Raw genomic sequence first — 15,546 nt, 5'->3', positions numbered from 1 at the left:
TGCAATTAACAAGATGATAGCACTATAAATATTATTCTATTTTCTCTCTTGGAGTGACTTGCAAGAGCAAGAAAGAGTTTAGAGAGAGGCTGGAGAGAAGACATATTGATGGTATAAAATCCAACAGCTATAACTCCACCTTCCACCGTTGGATCAGAACAATATTTGGATATGTCGTTCGACTCCATGTCGTGTACATTGTCACCGGAGGGATTTTCTATATCAGCCTCTGTTTGAGAGATATCGTAGGAGGCAAATTTATAGGAAAATACACTTCTGGACAGTCTTTGTCACCGACTGTTTTCTCCTTCGGCCACTGTTGGATCAGGCTATAATTTGGATATGTTGTTCTTCCTGATGCTTTTCTAGATTTTGAATGGTGGAGATCAGAAACAAACACTCGGTATAGAAGTTGTGCTTCTCGCACAGTAGGTTTGCAAGTTTGAGGTCAGTTTAGTTAAACACATATTTCTGGAAATTTCACCATTTGATGAAGTTGATATTTGGATATGTTATACTCATAATAATGCATTATAACTTGACCGTATGGATTTTTTGGAATATTATTCATTTGTTATTTATGATTGATTGAAACTGTTGTCAAAATTGGTTTTGTGTGAACTGAAACAACCCTAAAATTAAAAGGAAATTGAGCATTAAAGAGACTTAATTTTTGGGAGACTTTGGGGCTGCTGTGACAACTTTGAAAGTGATGTTTAGGGGGGTAAATACCTCTCCAAAATCAAAAGTAAAAATAAAAATAAAAATGTATAAGGTTATTTTGCTTGTCACCCTAATTTCTAATGACAACTCGGATTGATATAAAAAGCCGGCCACATGAGTTGAGGAAAGGAAAGTTAGCTGACCATATGAAGAGAAAAGAGGAAAAAGGGGGAAATTGTGGTTTTCCTTAATAAATTTATTATAATAGCATGAAAACAATGAGGGAACTCTTGGTTCTTTAAGGCCATGCTTTCGGTCAATTATGCATCAAAGGGGGAGGATGTTTAATTTGACATATTTAACTTGATGACGTGTGTTTAATTGTGTCAAAATGAGAAAAAAAAATGCATGTTGAAATGTCAAGGATTGTGTTTAGAAGAATATTGTTCGGAAAGTTTGTAAAATCGATAAGAATGTTTTATTTTGATGTTAAGAGGGAAGATTGAAATAAATAAGATAAATTGGCTCTTAAAAAGATATTCTTTGACACTTTTAAACGGTATGTGATATGGCTAGGGGTTGAGATAAAAGAGAAAAGTTAAATTATGGATATTGTTTGTAAATGGAAAGGTTGATGAATTTGGATAGATTCGTCTCCTGACTTTTGGAGCGAATTCGAGTAGGACGATGAGGGAGTTAGGATCAAGTTTCTTCATAGTAATTGTAGTTTTGGATGTTAGCTAACTAAGGAAAATGGTCTTGCTCAATTTGGAGATGTAGAACTCTAATTATGGGTCACCAACCGAGACTGGGTCATGACTGACTCTGTAAGGCAGTAGGACTGATTAGTTGATAAGCAATTTTGACTATCTTAGGGGTAGAATTGGGTTCTCCTTCCTTCAAAGAACTTGTAGCCTCATGTCTTAGCTTACCAACGAGATCAATCTCGCATGAAATAGAGTTCTATAACTCTAGATATAGTTAAAAAAATCTAAAGAGAGGTCAGACAGTAACAGTTCAATGTCAAGACAATAACGGTTGAACAATAACAGTCAAATGTTTGTTAATGAACAATTTTGACTGTCTTAGAGGCAAAACTAGGTTCTCCTTCCTTAGAGAACTTGTAGCCTCGTGTCTTAGCTTTCCAACGAGACCAATCTCACTTGAAATCGAGTTCTATAACTCTAGATATAATTGAAAATTTGAGGAGAGGTCGGACATTAACAGTTCAATGTCAAGACAGTAATGGTTGGATAGTAACAGTCCAATGTTTGTTGATGAGCAATTTTTACTGTCTTAGAGGCAGAATTGGATTCTTCTTCCTCCAGAGAACTTGTAGCCTCGAGTCTTAGATTTCCAACAAGATCAATATCGCTTGAAATGGAGTTCTATAAATCTAGATATAGTTAAAAATCTGAGGAGAGGTCGGACAGTAACAGTTCAATGTCAAGACAGTAACAGTTGGACAATAACAATCCAATGTTTGTTGATGAGCAATTTTGACTGTCTTTGAGGCAGAACTCCTTCCTTCAGAGAACTTGTAGCCTCGTGTCTTAGCTTTCCAACGAGACCAATCTCGCTTAAAATGGAAATTTATAACTCTAGATATAGTTAAAAATTTGAGAAGAGGTCGGATAGTAACAGTTCCATGTCAAGACAGTAACGGTTGGATAGTAACAGTCCAATGTTTGTTGATAAGATATTTTTACTATCTTAGAGGTAGAACTAGGTTCTCCTTTCTTTATAGAACTTGTAACCTCGTGTCTTAGCTTTCCAATGAGACCAATCTCGCTTGAAACGGAATTCTATAACTCTAGATATAGTTACAAATCTGAGAAGAGGTCGGACATTAACAGTTCAATGTCAAGACAATAACGGTTGGATAGTAACAATCTAATGTCTAAATAGTAACAGTTCAAATATAAAGAAAGGAATGATAACTATGATTGGATAAAGGATGACAACATTAATAGGTGTAATGAGAAAAATGTAAAATATAAAGAAAGAAATGATTGAAAAAAAGATCTTTAAGCTGTTGATATGATTATTATAAAACATATCCTTGAATAAGGAAAATTTATGAGATGAGCTTGTGATTGCAGGAGGGACCACCGGTGTGGTGCAACAACAACAATAAGGGAGCACAAGTAGAGCTTTTACTGCAAGTAGGTGATCCTTACCTAAGCTTTTTAGTTAAATTCAAGAATTTAATATGTTAATAATGTGAGATGTAAATTTGCAACGTTGGATTTTATGTGAAATGATGGAAGTTGGTGTAATGATGTTGTTATTTCAGATAGTATTCTTAATATATGTCTATGTTCAAGGTGAACTACCCTTGTGTGCATTGCCAAGTGATGGGAGTACCACTAACAAAGAAAATATGAGGTGTAATATGTGTTTCGACTAGCATACATTTAGTGTATGTTAGGATCTCGGGTAAGGGGATCAGCATATATTAGCTAGCATACATTTTGTGTATGTAGGATCCCGGATAAGGGGATCACCATGTATTGGCTAACATATATTTAGTGTATGTAGGATCCCGGGTAAGGGGATCACCTTGCATCGACTCCTACGGGGTGATGATGATACTAGTGAAATTGGTATCGATAATGTGTTAAACGGAAATGATCATGGTTGATCTTATGAAATCTTGCATGGGGGTTGATAATGGAAGAGGAAATAGTTTTTAGTAATTGAAGGAGAAAGAGTTTCCAATGAAAACCAGAAGGGAGAAGTGAATAAAATATGAATGCATGTTTGTCTTTTTTAATTATTGGATATTTGTGTTGCTATATTATTATGATTTTCATGTTTCAATAATATGTATTTTGTTCTAGGACCATCGCATGCACGACAATAATAGATCCTAACTTATGTTCACTTTTTGTAGTCTAGGTTCTCGGAAGTGTACCTTGTATTTTGTAATATTACAACTTTTATATAACTTAATTTGTATAATTGATGTTTAAACTTGAATAAATGAACTTAATTATGAAATTCATATAATCAAGTTCCATGTATATGTGTTTATCTCATTTATTCCCCTATAATGATATTTGTTGTTCAATGTATGTTATATGTTGTGATTGTGATGATGATGATGATGTTTGTGGGATTTAGACTTAGGATGATTGGGTCGTGATTGAGTTATGAGATGTAAGATATTAGAAGTGTAAAAAGGGTATATGTAGATAATTTGGGACCTTCCAGTATAGGAGAGACTGCCAAAATTTCAGTGGAAATTTTGGTAGACTTGTATATGAGAACTGGAAAAAAAAATTACCCGTATTTTTACGTACCAAACTATAGGAAAGTAACTATAATCACATATGAAAGGGTGGGGCGTTACAGACACAGTGTTCGCTGACGATTTCATGGTAAGGAGGGACTTAGTTTTTGCTATGGATTCCATGCGTCACTCGTAACTTAGTTTTTTTTGATGATTTCAGGGTCCGCAACGACTTAGTTTTCACTGCGGATTCCATGCGTCACCCATAACTCAGTTTTTGGTGATGATTTCTAGGTCAGTAGTGATTCAGTTTTCAATGACAATTTCAGGGTCATGAGGGACATAGTTTTCGATGGGGATTCCATGCATCACCCATAACTAAGTTTCCACTCATGATTTCTAGGTCAGCAGGGACTCGATTTTCGATGACAATTTCAGGGTCAACACCGACTTAGTTTTCGTTAGGGATTCCATGCGTCACCTGTAACTTAGTTTTCACAGATGATTTCTTGGTCACTAGTGATGTAGTTTTCGCTAACAATTTCTTGGTTATGAGGGACATAACTTTAGCTAGGGATTCCGTGGGTCACCCAGAACTCAGTTTTCGCTGATGATTTCTAGGTAAGTAGTGACTCAGTTTTCGATCAAGATTTCAAGGTTAGCAACGACTTAGTTTTCGCTACGGATCAGTAAGGATTCGATTTTTGGGGACGATTTCAAGGTCATGAGGGACATAGTTTTTGCTGTGAATTCCATATGTCACCCGTAACTCATTTTTCACTCATGATTTCTCGGTTAGCAAGGACTCAGTTTTCGGTGATGATTTCAGGGTCACCACCGACTTAGTTTTTGCTGGGGGGTTCCTTGCGTCAGCCGTCACAAAGTTTTCGTTGATGATTTCTTGGTCAGTAGTGACGCAGTGTTCGCTGACAATTTCATGGTAAGGCGGGACTTAGTTTTTGTTGTGAATTCCATGCGTCACTCATAACTCAGTTTTTCGCAAATGATTTCTAGGGCAGCAAGGACTCAGTTTTTGGTGAAGATTTCAGGGTCCCTAGCGACTTAGTTATCGCTGTGGATTCCATGCGTCGCCCGTAACTCAGTTTTCGGTGACAATTTCAGGGTCATGAGGGACATAGTTTTCACTGCGAATTGCATGCGTAACCCATAACTCAATTTTCATTCATGATTTCTAGGTCAGCAGGGACTCAGTTTTCAGTGATGATTTTAGGGTCAATAGCTGCTTGGTTTTCACTGCAGATTCCATGCCTCACTCATAACTCAGTTTTGATGATTATTTGTGGGTCAGTAGTGATTCAGTTTTCGGTGATGATTTTAGGGTCGTGAGGGACGTAGTTTTCACTACGGGTTCCATATGTCACCCGTAACTCAGTTTTCACTCATGATTTCTAGATCAGCATGGACTCAATTTTTGGTCATTATTTTAAGGTCATGAGGGACATAGTTTTCGCTGCGGATTCCGTGGGTCACCCGGAACTCAGTTTTCACTGATAATTTCTAGGTCAGCAAGGACTTAGTTTTTGGTGATGATTTCGAGGTCCGCAACGACTTAGTATTTATTGTTGATTTCAAGGTCTCTAGTGACTCTGTTTTCGCTGACGATTTATGGATTAGCCGCGACGTAGCATTTTTGACAATTCCATGAGTTAGTCATGACTCTATTTTTGCTATCGATTTGATGCGTCGGTCGTGAATTCATTCATGCTATCGACTCCATACGACAGCTATCACTCAGTATTCATTGACAATTTCAAGGTCTACAAGGACTCTGTTTTTGCTGATGATTTATGGATCAGCAGAGACATAGCATTTTTCACAATTCCATGCGTCAGCCATGACTCTAGTTTTACTATCGATTTGATGCGTCTGTCGTGAATTCATTGACGCTATCGATTCCATACGTCAGTTGTCACTCTGGTTTCAGTGATGATTTCAAGGTCTATAGTGACTCTGTTTTCATTAATGATTTCAGGTCAGTAGTGACGCAGTTTTCACTGACGATTCCATGCGTCAACGATGACCTTGTTTTCTCTATTGATTTTCATGCGTCCACCATGAATTAGTTTTAGCTGAGATTCCATGCATCATCCGTCACTCAATTTTTAATGATGATTTCTCGTTCTACAGTGACTTAGTTTTCGCTGACGATTTCTGAATCATCAAAGACATATTGTTTTTAAATAATATAAAAAGGCTGTATTAAATTAAAGGAGATAAACTAAACTAAAAAGAAGTGGGGACAAAACAAATACACTTAAAGAAAATAGGGCCTAAATGCAAATAAGAATAATTATAGAGCATAAGTACTCCTCTTCTCATCAAAAACAGATCTGCAGATAACATAAAGAAAGAAAAGAGGGAGTTTTTATATTCATTTTTACAAATCAAGAGAGAAACACTAAAATTTTAGAAACCCATCCAAGATTAAGGGTTATAGGTAGAATAAACACTGGGGGGAAAGGGATTAACAAGAGAAATTGAACAAGAAAAGAAGAGGGGAGGACCGACTGTCATTAGAAAGAAAAGGAGGGATCGAAAACTTGATTCGTACCGGGTAAGGTATTCTAAACCTGCTCTTATGAGTCATTTCGAGTCGATTATGAATTGATGCCTGGATGTTAATTTATAGATTTGAGTTCTTAGACTTGAATTGAGGAAAAAATATGAGTTGCTAAATTAAAGAACTTCATGTGTTGTATATAAATGGAAAGATTGACGAATCTGGACAGTTTTGTCTCTTGACTTTCAGAGAGATTTCGGGTAGGAGGATGAAGGACTTAGGATCAGGTTCCTCATAGAAATTGTAGGTTTGGATGATGGCTAACTAATAAAATTGGTCTTGCTCAATTTGGAGTTATAGAACTCCAGCTATGGGTAACCAACCGAGACTGGGTCATGACAGACCCTATAGGGTAGTAGGTCTGGTTCGTTGATGAGAAATTTTGACTGTCTTAGAGGTAGAACTGGGTTCTCCTTCCTTAGAGAACTTGTAGCCTCATGTCTTAGCTTTCCAACAAGACTAATCTCGCTTGAATCGAAGTTTTTTTTTTTTCTATAACACTAGATATAGTTAAAAATCTGAGGAGAGGTCAGAGAGTAACAGTTCAAACACGAGACAGTTACAGTTCAAAAAGGAGACAATAACAGTTCAATGTCTAAACAGTGACAGTTCGGGATTTAAACAGAAACGGTTAATATATATATATATATAAGGAATGATAACTGAGGTTGGACAAAGAATGACAATATTAATGAGTGAAATGAGAAAAACATAAAATATTAAGAAATGACTGAAAGAAAGACTTATTGGTTGTTGGTATGGCTATAATAAAACATATCCTTGGGTGAGGAAAATTTATGAGATAAACTTGTGAATTGCAGGAGGGACCACAGGCGTGGTGCAGCAGCAGCAGGGGAGCACGAGTAGAGCTTCTATTGCAGGTAGGTGAATCGCACCTATACTTCCTAGTTAAATTCCATGATTATTTATATTACCAATGTGAAATGTGAATTACTGAATGTATGTGTATTCAAGGTGAAAACTTGTTATATGAATTGTCAATTGATGAAATTATCACTAACAAAAGAAATATTAGAAGTGTGATTTGAGGCATAAACTAACATACATTTAGTGTATGTTAGGATCCCGGGTAAGGGGATCACCACGATTGGACTAGCATACATTTAGTGTATGTTAGGATCCCGGGTAAGGGGAACGTCGTGTATTGACTAGCATACATTCAGTGTATGTTATGATCTCGGGTAAGGGGATCACCTTGCATCGACTCCTATGGGATGATGATGATGATACCAATGAAATTGGTATCGGTAATGTGATAAGCAAGAACAATCATGGTTGATCTCATAAAGTCTGGAATGAAGGTTGAAAGTGGTAGAGGGAATAGTTGAATAAGGAAGAGATTCTAATAAAAACAAGAAGGGAGAAGCGAATGAACTATGAATGCATTTTTACCGTGTTGAAATTGTTAGATATTCGTGTTGTTATATTTAATGTAATATTCACATTTTAATAATATGTATTTTGTTTCAGGATCATCATATACACGACAGGAGTAGACCCTAGCTTATGTTTCCCTTCTTATAATCTAGGTTCTAGGGAGTATACCCTTGTATTTTGTAAACATAAAAATGTTTGTATAACTTAATTTGTATAATTAATGTTTAAACTTGATTGAATGAATTTAACCCTGTAGTTCATATAACTATATTTCATGTCTATGTATTTATATTTATTTATTTTTATCCATCCATAATGATATTTGTTATATAATGCATATCATAAATATTGTGGTTAATAGGTGTGAGTATAAGTGTGGAATTGAAACCCAAGATGATTGGGTCGGGAATTAAGTTATGAGATGCAAGTTATTAGAAGTGTAAACAGATTTCCATGTCAATAACTTGGGACCTTCCGACATAGGGGGACTCCGTTGAAATTTCGGTAGTTTTTAATACGAAGACCAGGAATATATATATACATATACAAAAAAAAAATTACTCTGTTTTTCGATTGGCATGAGATTGTCGTTTTTATCCCGGAATGGGGGATGTTACAGTCACTTAGTATTCATTCATGATTTGAAGGTCTACAACTACTAAGTTTTTGCTGATGATTTATGGATCAGTTGTGACATAGCATTTTTTACAATTCCATACGTCAGCCATGACTTTATTCTTGCTATTGATTTGATGCGTCCGTCGTGAATTCATTTACGCTGTTGATTCCATACGTTGGCTGTCACTCAGTATTCATTGATGTTTTAAAGGTCTACAGTGACTCTATTTTCACGGATGATTTATGGATAAGCCGTGATATAGCATTTTTGACAATTCCATCTGTCAGCCATGGCTCTATTTTTGCTATTGATTTGATCCATCGGTCGTGAATTCATTGACTCTGTCGATTCCATACGTCAGCTGTCACTCAGTTCTCATTGATGATTTCAAGGTCTACAGTGATTCTGTTTTCACTAACGATTTATGGATCAGGAGTGACATATTGTTTTTTACAATTCCATGTGCCAGCCATGACTATATTTTTGCTATTGATTTGATGCGTCTGTCGTGAATTCATTGACGCTGTCGATTCCATACGTCACCTGTCACTCAGTATTCATTAATTATTTCAAGGTCTATAGGGACTATTTTTTTGCTGACGATTTATGGATAAGGAGTGACATAGTGGCTTTGACAATTCAATGCGTCAGCCATGACTATTTTTGCTATCAATTTGATGCGTCGGTCATGAATTCATTGACGTTGTCGATTCCATATGTCAGCTGGCACTAAGTATTCATTGATGATTTCAAAGTCTACAGGGACTCTATTTTCGCGGTTGATTTATGGATCAGCAGTGACATAGCGTTTTTGACAATACCTTGCGGCAGCCATGACTTTATTTTTGCTATCGATTCCAGCCCTTGGTTATCACTCAGTTTTCAGTGATGATTTGAAGGTCTACAATGACTCAGTTTGCGATGACGATTTATGGATCATGAGGGACATAATGTTTTTGACAGTTCCATGCGTCAAGCATGACTCCATTTTTGTTATCGATTTGATGCGTGGTCGTGAATTCATTGACACTGTCGATTCCATACGTTAGCTTTCACTCAGTATTCATTGACGATTTCAAGTTCAACAAGGACTCCGTTTTCGCTGACGATTAATGGATCAGCATTGACACAATGTTTTTGACAATTCCATGCATCAGCCATGACTCTATTTTTGCTATCGATTCCATCCCTTAGCTATCACTCAGTTTTCAGTGACGATTTCAAGTTCTACAGTGACTCTATTTTCGCTGACGATTTATGGATCAACGGTGATATTGCGTTTTTGTCAATTCCATGAGTCTGCCATGACTCTATTTTTGTTATTGATTTGATGTGTTGTTTGTGAATTCAATGACGTTGTCGATTCCATACGTAGGCTGTCACTCAGTATTCATTGATGATTTCAAGGTCTACAATTGCTCTGTTTTTGCCGGTAATTTATGGATCAGTCATGACATAGCATTTTTGAACAATTCCATGCGTCAGCCATAACTCTATTTTTTGCTATCAGTTTGATGCGTCGGTAGTGAATTCATTAACGTTGTTGATTCCATACGTCAGCTGTCTGACACGAGCGAAAGATTGATGTCTTCTCCCAAGTGCAGGAGTGTCGAAGTAATAAATAACCCGGTAAGACCGGGGTCGAACCACAGGGAGGTTAATTGTTTAAATTATAAACAACAATAATACAACAACAATAGTAACAATAATAATAAAAATAATAATAATACTAGTAGTAGTAGTACTAATAATAATAGTAATAGTAGTAATGATAATAATGATACCAATAATACTATTAATAATGATAATAATAATACCAATAATACTATTAATAATGATAATAATAAAGATGAAGAAGAAGAAGAAGTTGATGAGAACTTTGAGATGGAAGATTAACGTAAGGATTAAACAATGATAACAACAAATGTCAAGGTTAGAGGATCCACTAAAGATATTTCAAACAAGTATAGTATAAACTCTTATTATTCAATTGGAAACCACACACAAAGGAGGTTCCAATCAGATTATAAGTTGTTAACATGATTACATTAGTTATCTTATTCGAATAATGCTAATACTTGTAAATGTTGTCAGACATTCATGATTATAACTTATGTTAACAACAAATCAAGTTCCTCCCATAGCTCAGGTGTCGGTTATACCATACAGTATGGGCTATGAAAGTGCCAAGTATTTGTTGTACCAAGTGTTATACAACATAAATCTAGATTAACCATTTAACAAGCAAAGTATTAAAAGTGAACAAGATAACAAATATAAAGCATGTTAGTATCCAACATTAAGGTTCATGTTAGGTTTATATTATACTTATTCTTACACCATTAGTGTACCCTTTTCACCTTGACATAATTAACTTAGCTTAACATAATGAAAGAAAGAAACATAAATAAACAAGATAAGAACATAAATGAGAAAGAAGTTAACTAAGTAAAGAAAAGAAAATGAAACGCATAAACAAGAGATTAATATAAACAAAACTTAAGTATTACAAAAGAGAGAGAGCAAGAGCATGATCTTGATTTGAACACCAAGATACCTAAATACATGGCAAATGCCTCCTTTTATTGGCCAAAATTCAAAATTATTGATTTGTTGACTAATTGATGAGTGGGTGGCCACATCTTGACTCGGTGACAATTCTTATCTTCTTGTCTACCAAAAACATCATTGATAATGTCATAATTTGAACAGAATTAAATCATGAAAGTTCTAGGAAATTGTCTCAGCTTTCCAGGGTAAAAATTTGAGATCATTTGGACTTCTAGAACTCAAGATATGGGCTGAACACTGAACAATGTCTGAGCTGCAGGACAATTCAGACTTCTTTATTGTTGCTGCAATTTGGACTTGAAAACGGCCTTGTTAAATCTTGGACTCCTCATGAAAGTTGTAGGCCTATGTCAAGTAGACCTAAATCCGAGATCTATAGCTCTAGATATGACCCGATTACCGAACAATGTTCCAGTTTGGACTGCACCAACATCTCTTTTCTAAGTTTGGCCATCTCTTTGTCCTTTCAATTTCAGTACTTCAACTCATCAATCAATTCTTTCATTTATGTGATAGGCCTGTATTTAAGATGAACATTTACCATAAATGAAAGGTATCTTATATTATTAGATATGTTATTATAAAACATGCTTTAGTTAGGGAGTTATTGATATTTCAAGTGCAAAATGATGATATAAAACCTTGATAAAAATGCACTTTTAAGTACTAATCACACCCCCCAACCAGCTTATTACTAGTCCCTAGTAATCAAAGCGTTAAAATAGAAAAATAATTTGCAAATTCCACAAAGCAAGGCATTCATCATTCAACTTCCATTAATCTATCCAAATAAAAAACTCTCATTAAATTTTATATATCTGTTCAATATCTCTTAAACAAAATATTAATAAACCTTCCTTGTTATGTGCTCAATGTATGAAAACATAGATGATGGGGCTTTTATTGGAAGAAAACAATATTTTGTTCTAATGTTTAAGGTTAACTTCCTTGGGTTGGGATTATTATTATTTTTTCTTTTTTTTTAATATATATACATATAACTTAAAACACAATGCATCTTTAACCCATGTAACGAGCTTTCAGCTAATGACTCCCAGACCAGTTGGTCTTAGGGCATTAGATGTTGAGACACCCCTACGAGCTTAGTAACTTGGGTTGCGGATACTAATACGTAGATAGTGCAATGTTTGATTCCCTTAAGCTTTTCTCCTTAACCCATGTAACAAAATTTGAGCCAATAACTCCCAAGTCAGTTGACTTTAGGGTATTAGGTGTTAAAACACCCCTTCAGGCTTAATTGCTTAGGTTAGGGAGGCTACGAAACCAAACTTATTTACGTTTTTATTATCATCAATATTATCAATATTTTTTAAAAAAAATTATATACTAACCCTTTCCCTTAGTTGTTACCTTTAACAAAAGAACATAAATAATGTAATAATTCAATGTGCAACCCACAATCATATGTTAAAGTGTGTGTGAAAATGAAGGTTTAAGAATATTTGTTAAATGAGTATATGAGCATAATTAAGTGATAATAATGCGAGAGTTTGTAAACCTGAATATTTCAAGAAGTATTATGATAGACCTTGATAAGACTATTTACTAAGATGCGTCTCAAGAGTCAATAAAATTCCTCCTTACTCTGTCATCCTAATAACAGTTTTGTCAAATGGTTTTAATAATAGCAAAAATAGTTAGTAAGTTTTTTTGTTAATGTCAACTACTACCCTCTCCTCCCAACCAGAACGAGACATTGTCCTCAATGTCATAAGGTAGAAAGATAGAGTATAGAAGACATTACCTGAAACAGCGAACACTAACAAACCTGAAACACACTTAAGCAAATGTAAGAAATAACAACACAAAATAATATGCTATTAATAAAACCAAAAGACATAAGGTGTCACAAACGAAGGCTCAAATCCAATCTAAGCTTTTTACAGCTTTCTTTAGTTGACCAATTTATGCGACTCATGGAGGGATCAATTACAGGGATGAAAGATTGTAGTTGGTCAATCAATTGTTCAGCAGTAGCAGTAGAGATTATGATTTTTCGTGCCGAAGATGTTAGAAATTCCTGTTCCATAACTTGATCAAGAAAAGGCAACAAATTATCATAAAAACCATTAACATTGAGCAAACCTATAGGTTTATGGTGAATGTGAAGTTGGGCTCTAGAGGAAATATGAAAGATTTCTTCCAATGTGCCCAAACCACCTGGTAAGGCAATGAAGGTGTCAACATGGTTAAACATTGCATTCATTCGATTAAACATTGTGGAGACCTGTAGTTCCTCTCCAATTGTTTTTCCAATGATGTCCCCTTTTGCTAAAGCTTTGGGGATGACCCCAAAACTTGACTTCCTCCTAAAAATACATCTATTGACACACCCCTCATTAACCCAAGGCTGTCTCCTCCATGCACTAAATGAATCTTTCTATCAACTAATATCTGACCAAGATGATTTGCTGATTTTTAAAACTCTTTTTCTTTCCCAGGACTGGATTCGCCGAAAACACAAATATTTTTGATGTGATGACTTGAGGAACCTACCATTTCTACACACTTCTATATTTGTTAAATGTATGGGTTGAGTAGAAATGAAGGGAAGTAAGAGAAGATTTTATAAATGAGAAATTGAAGATGCAATCATACCACCTATATGTAGGCCAGCTGGAGTCTCTCTCTCTCTCACACACACTCTCTCTCTCTCTCTCTTTCTCTTTATTTATTTATTTATTTTGAAAAAGCATGTGTATGTACAAGTAGTTGTGATTGTGGCTCACATCTTCCCTTGGTTTTACATCCAAGAACAGCTTAAATGCCATCTATAGGTCGGGGATAGGCTTCCCATCCAGTTTTCTTAAAAACTTGCAAACATGGTCTTTTATAGTCAGATTCTCAAGACTAAGTCAATCATGTTCTTTATGGAATTGTGGCCATAAATCATGAATTGCATGATGCACATCTCTACCAGGATGCGTCTCAAGGGTTAATAGAAGATTATCTAAAGACCCCTTACTGAGGCCATCCTTAATGAATTGTATTTTATCTTCACGGTTTACAGATACCATTCCTAAAGAACGACATGTTGCATTACAAGTCCATCTGGCACATCTGTGATAGACTTTCAGTCGTTTTGCACGACGTTTCTTTGCAAAAGTACTTTTACCTGTCCCAGGCATGTCTGAGATGAAAGAATTGGAGGACTCACCTGATAATCAGACCTTTGCTTCAAGCAGCCAACGAATATCTTCAGGAATTCCATGATTCATTAACAACCTCAATCTTGCACACCTAGCACGATAAATTTTTGTAATCGCATTCTGAGGCAGAACGGGAAAGTACTTTTTCAATTTTTCAAGAGTGGTGTCCATTTTCAAATGAAAATTAGAGAAAAGATTCAAAGAAGAGAGAAAGAGCAAAGAATTGCACAAATATATACAGATATAAGAATCAATTTTCATATATTGGATCACTCAATTCAATAGAGTCATTTTCAATTGAAAAATTGTCAAAGTAAACTTTCAAACGATGTTCATTTACCTTGAAAACATTGCCATTCTTTGGATTCTCGATATCACAGGCCCCATATGGATACACGTTTTTGACAATTCCATGCGCCAGCCATGCCTCTATTTTTTCTATCGATTTGATATGTCGGTCATGAATTCATTAACACTATTGATTCCATACGTCTCATGTCACTCAGTATTCATTGACGATTTCAAGGTTTACAGGGACTTTGATTTCGCTGACGATTTATGGATCAACATTGACCTAACATTTTTCACAATTCCATGCATCAGCCATGACTATTTTTGCTATCGATTTGATACGTCGATCGTGAATTCATTGACGCTGTCGATTCCATACGTCACCTGTCACTCAGTATTCATTGATAATTTCAAGTTCAACAGGGACTCTGTTTTCGTTGACGATTTATGGATCAACTGTGAATTAGCGTTTTTGACAATTCAATGTGTAAACCCTTGGTTATAATTTTTCTGGGTATTTAAAAGATGAGAAATTTAACCAATAGTAAAATGGGTTAAATTAAATTAAAGAAACCTAATCAAGATAAAAATAGTGAAATTAATGAAATGAAAAGTGAATATAGTACTAAATCATTGAAAAGAAAAACATTTGTGAAGACAAAATGAATACATAAGATTAAGAGAGGTCAATATTCAAATAACAGAAAGTTGGGAGTTTATGTATAAATGATAAAAAGGAATAGGGATAAATGTGCAATTAACAAGATGTTAGAACTATAAATATCATTCTATTTTCTCTCTTGGAGTGACTGGAAAGAGTAAGAGAGTTTAGAGAGAGGCTGGAGAGAAGATATATTGATGGTAAATCAACCGACAACTATAACTCCACCTTCCACCATTGGATCAACACGATTTTCGGGTATGTTATTCTCATCCATGTTGTGTATATTGTCACCGTAGGGATTTTCTATATCAGTCCCCGTTTGAGAGATATCGAGGGAGGAAAATATTTGATAAA

This window comes from Populus nigra, chromosome 6, assembly GCF_951802175.1.
Source record: "Populus nigra chromosome 6, ddPopNigr1.1, whole genome shotgun sequence".
NCBI lineage: Eukaryota > Viridiplantae > Streptophyta > Magnoliopsida > Malpighiales > Salicaceae > Populus > Populus nigra.
The sequence above is the reverse complement of the archived record's forward strand: the minus strand, read 5'-3'. Positions refer to the sequence as shown.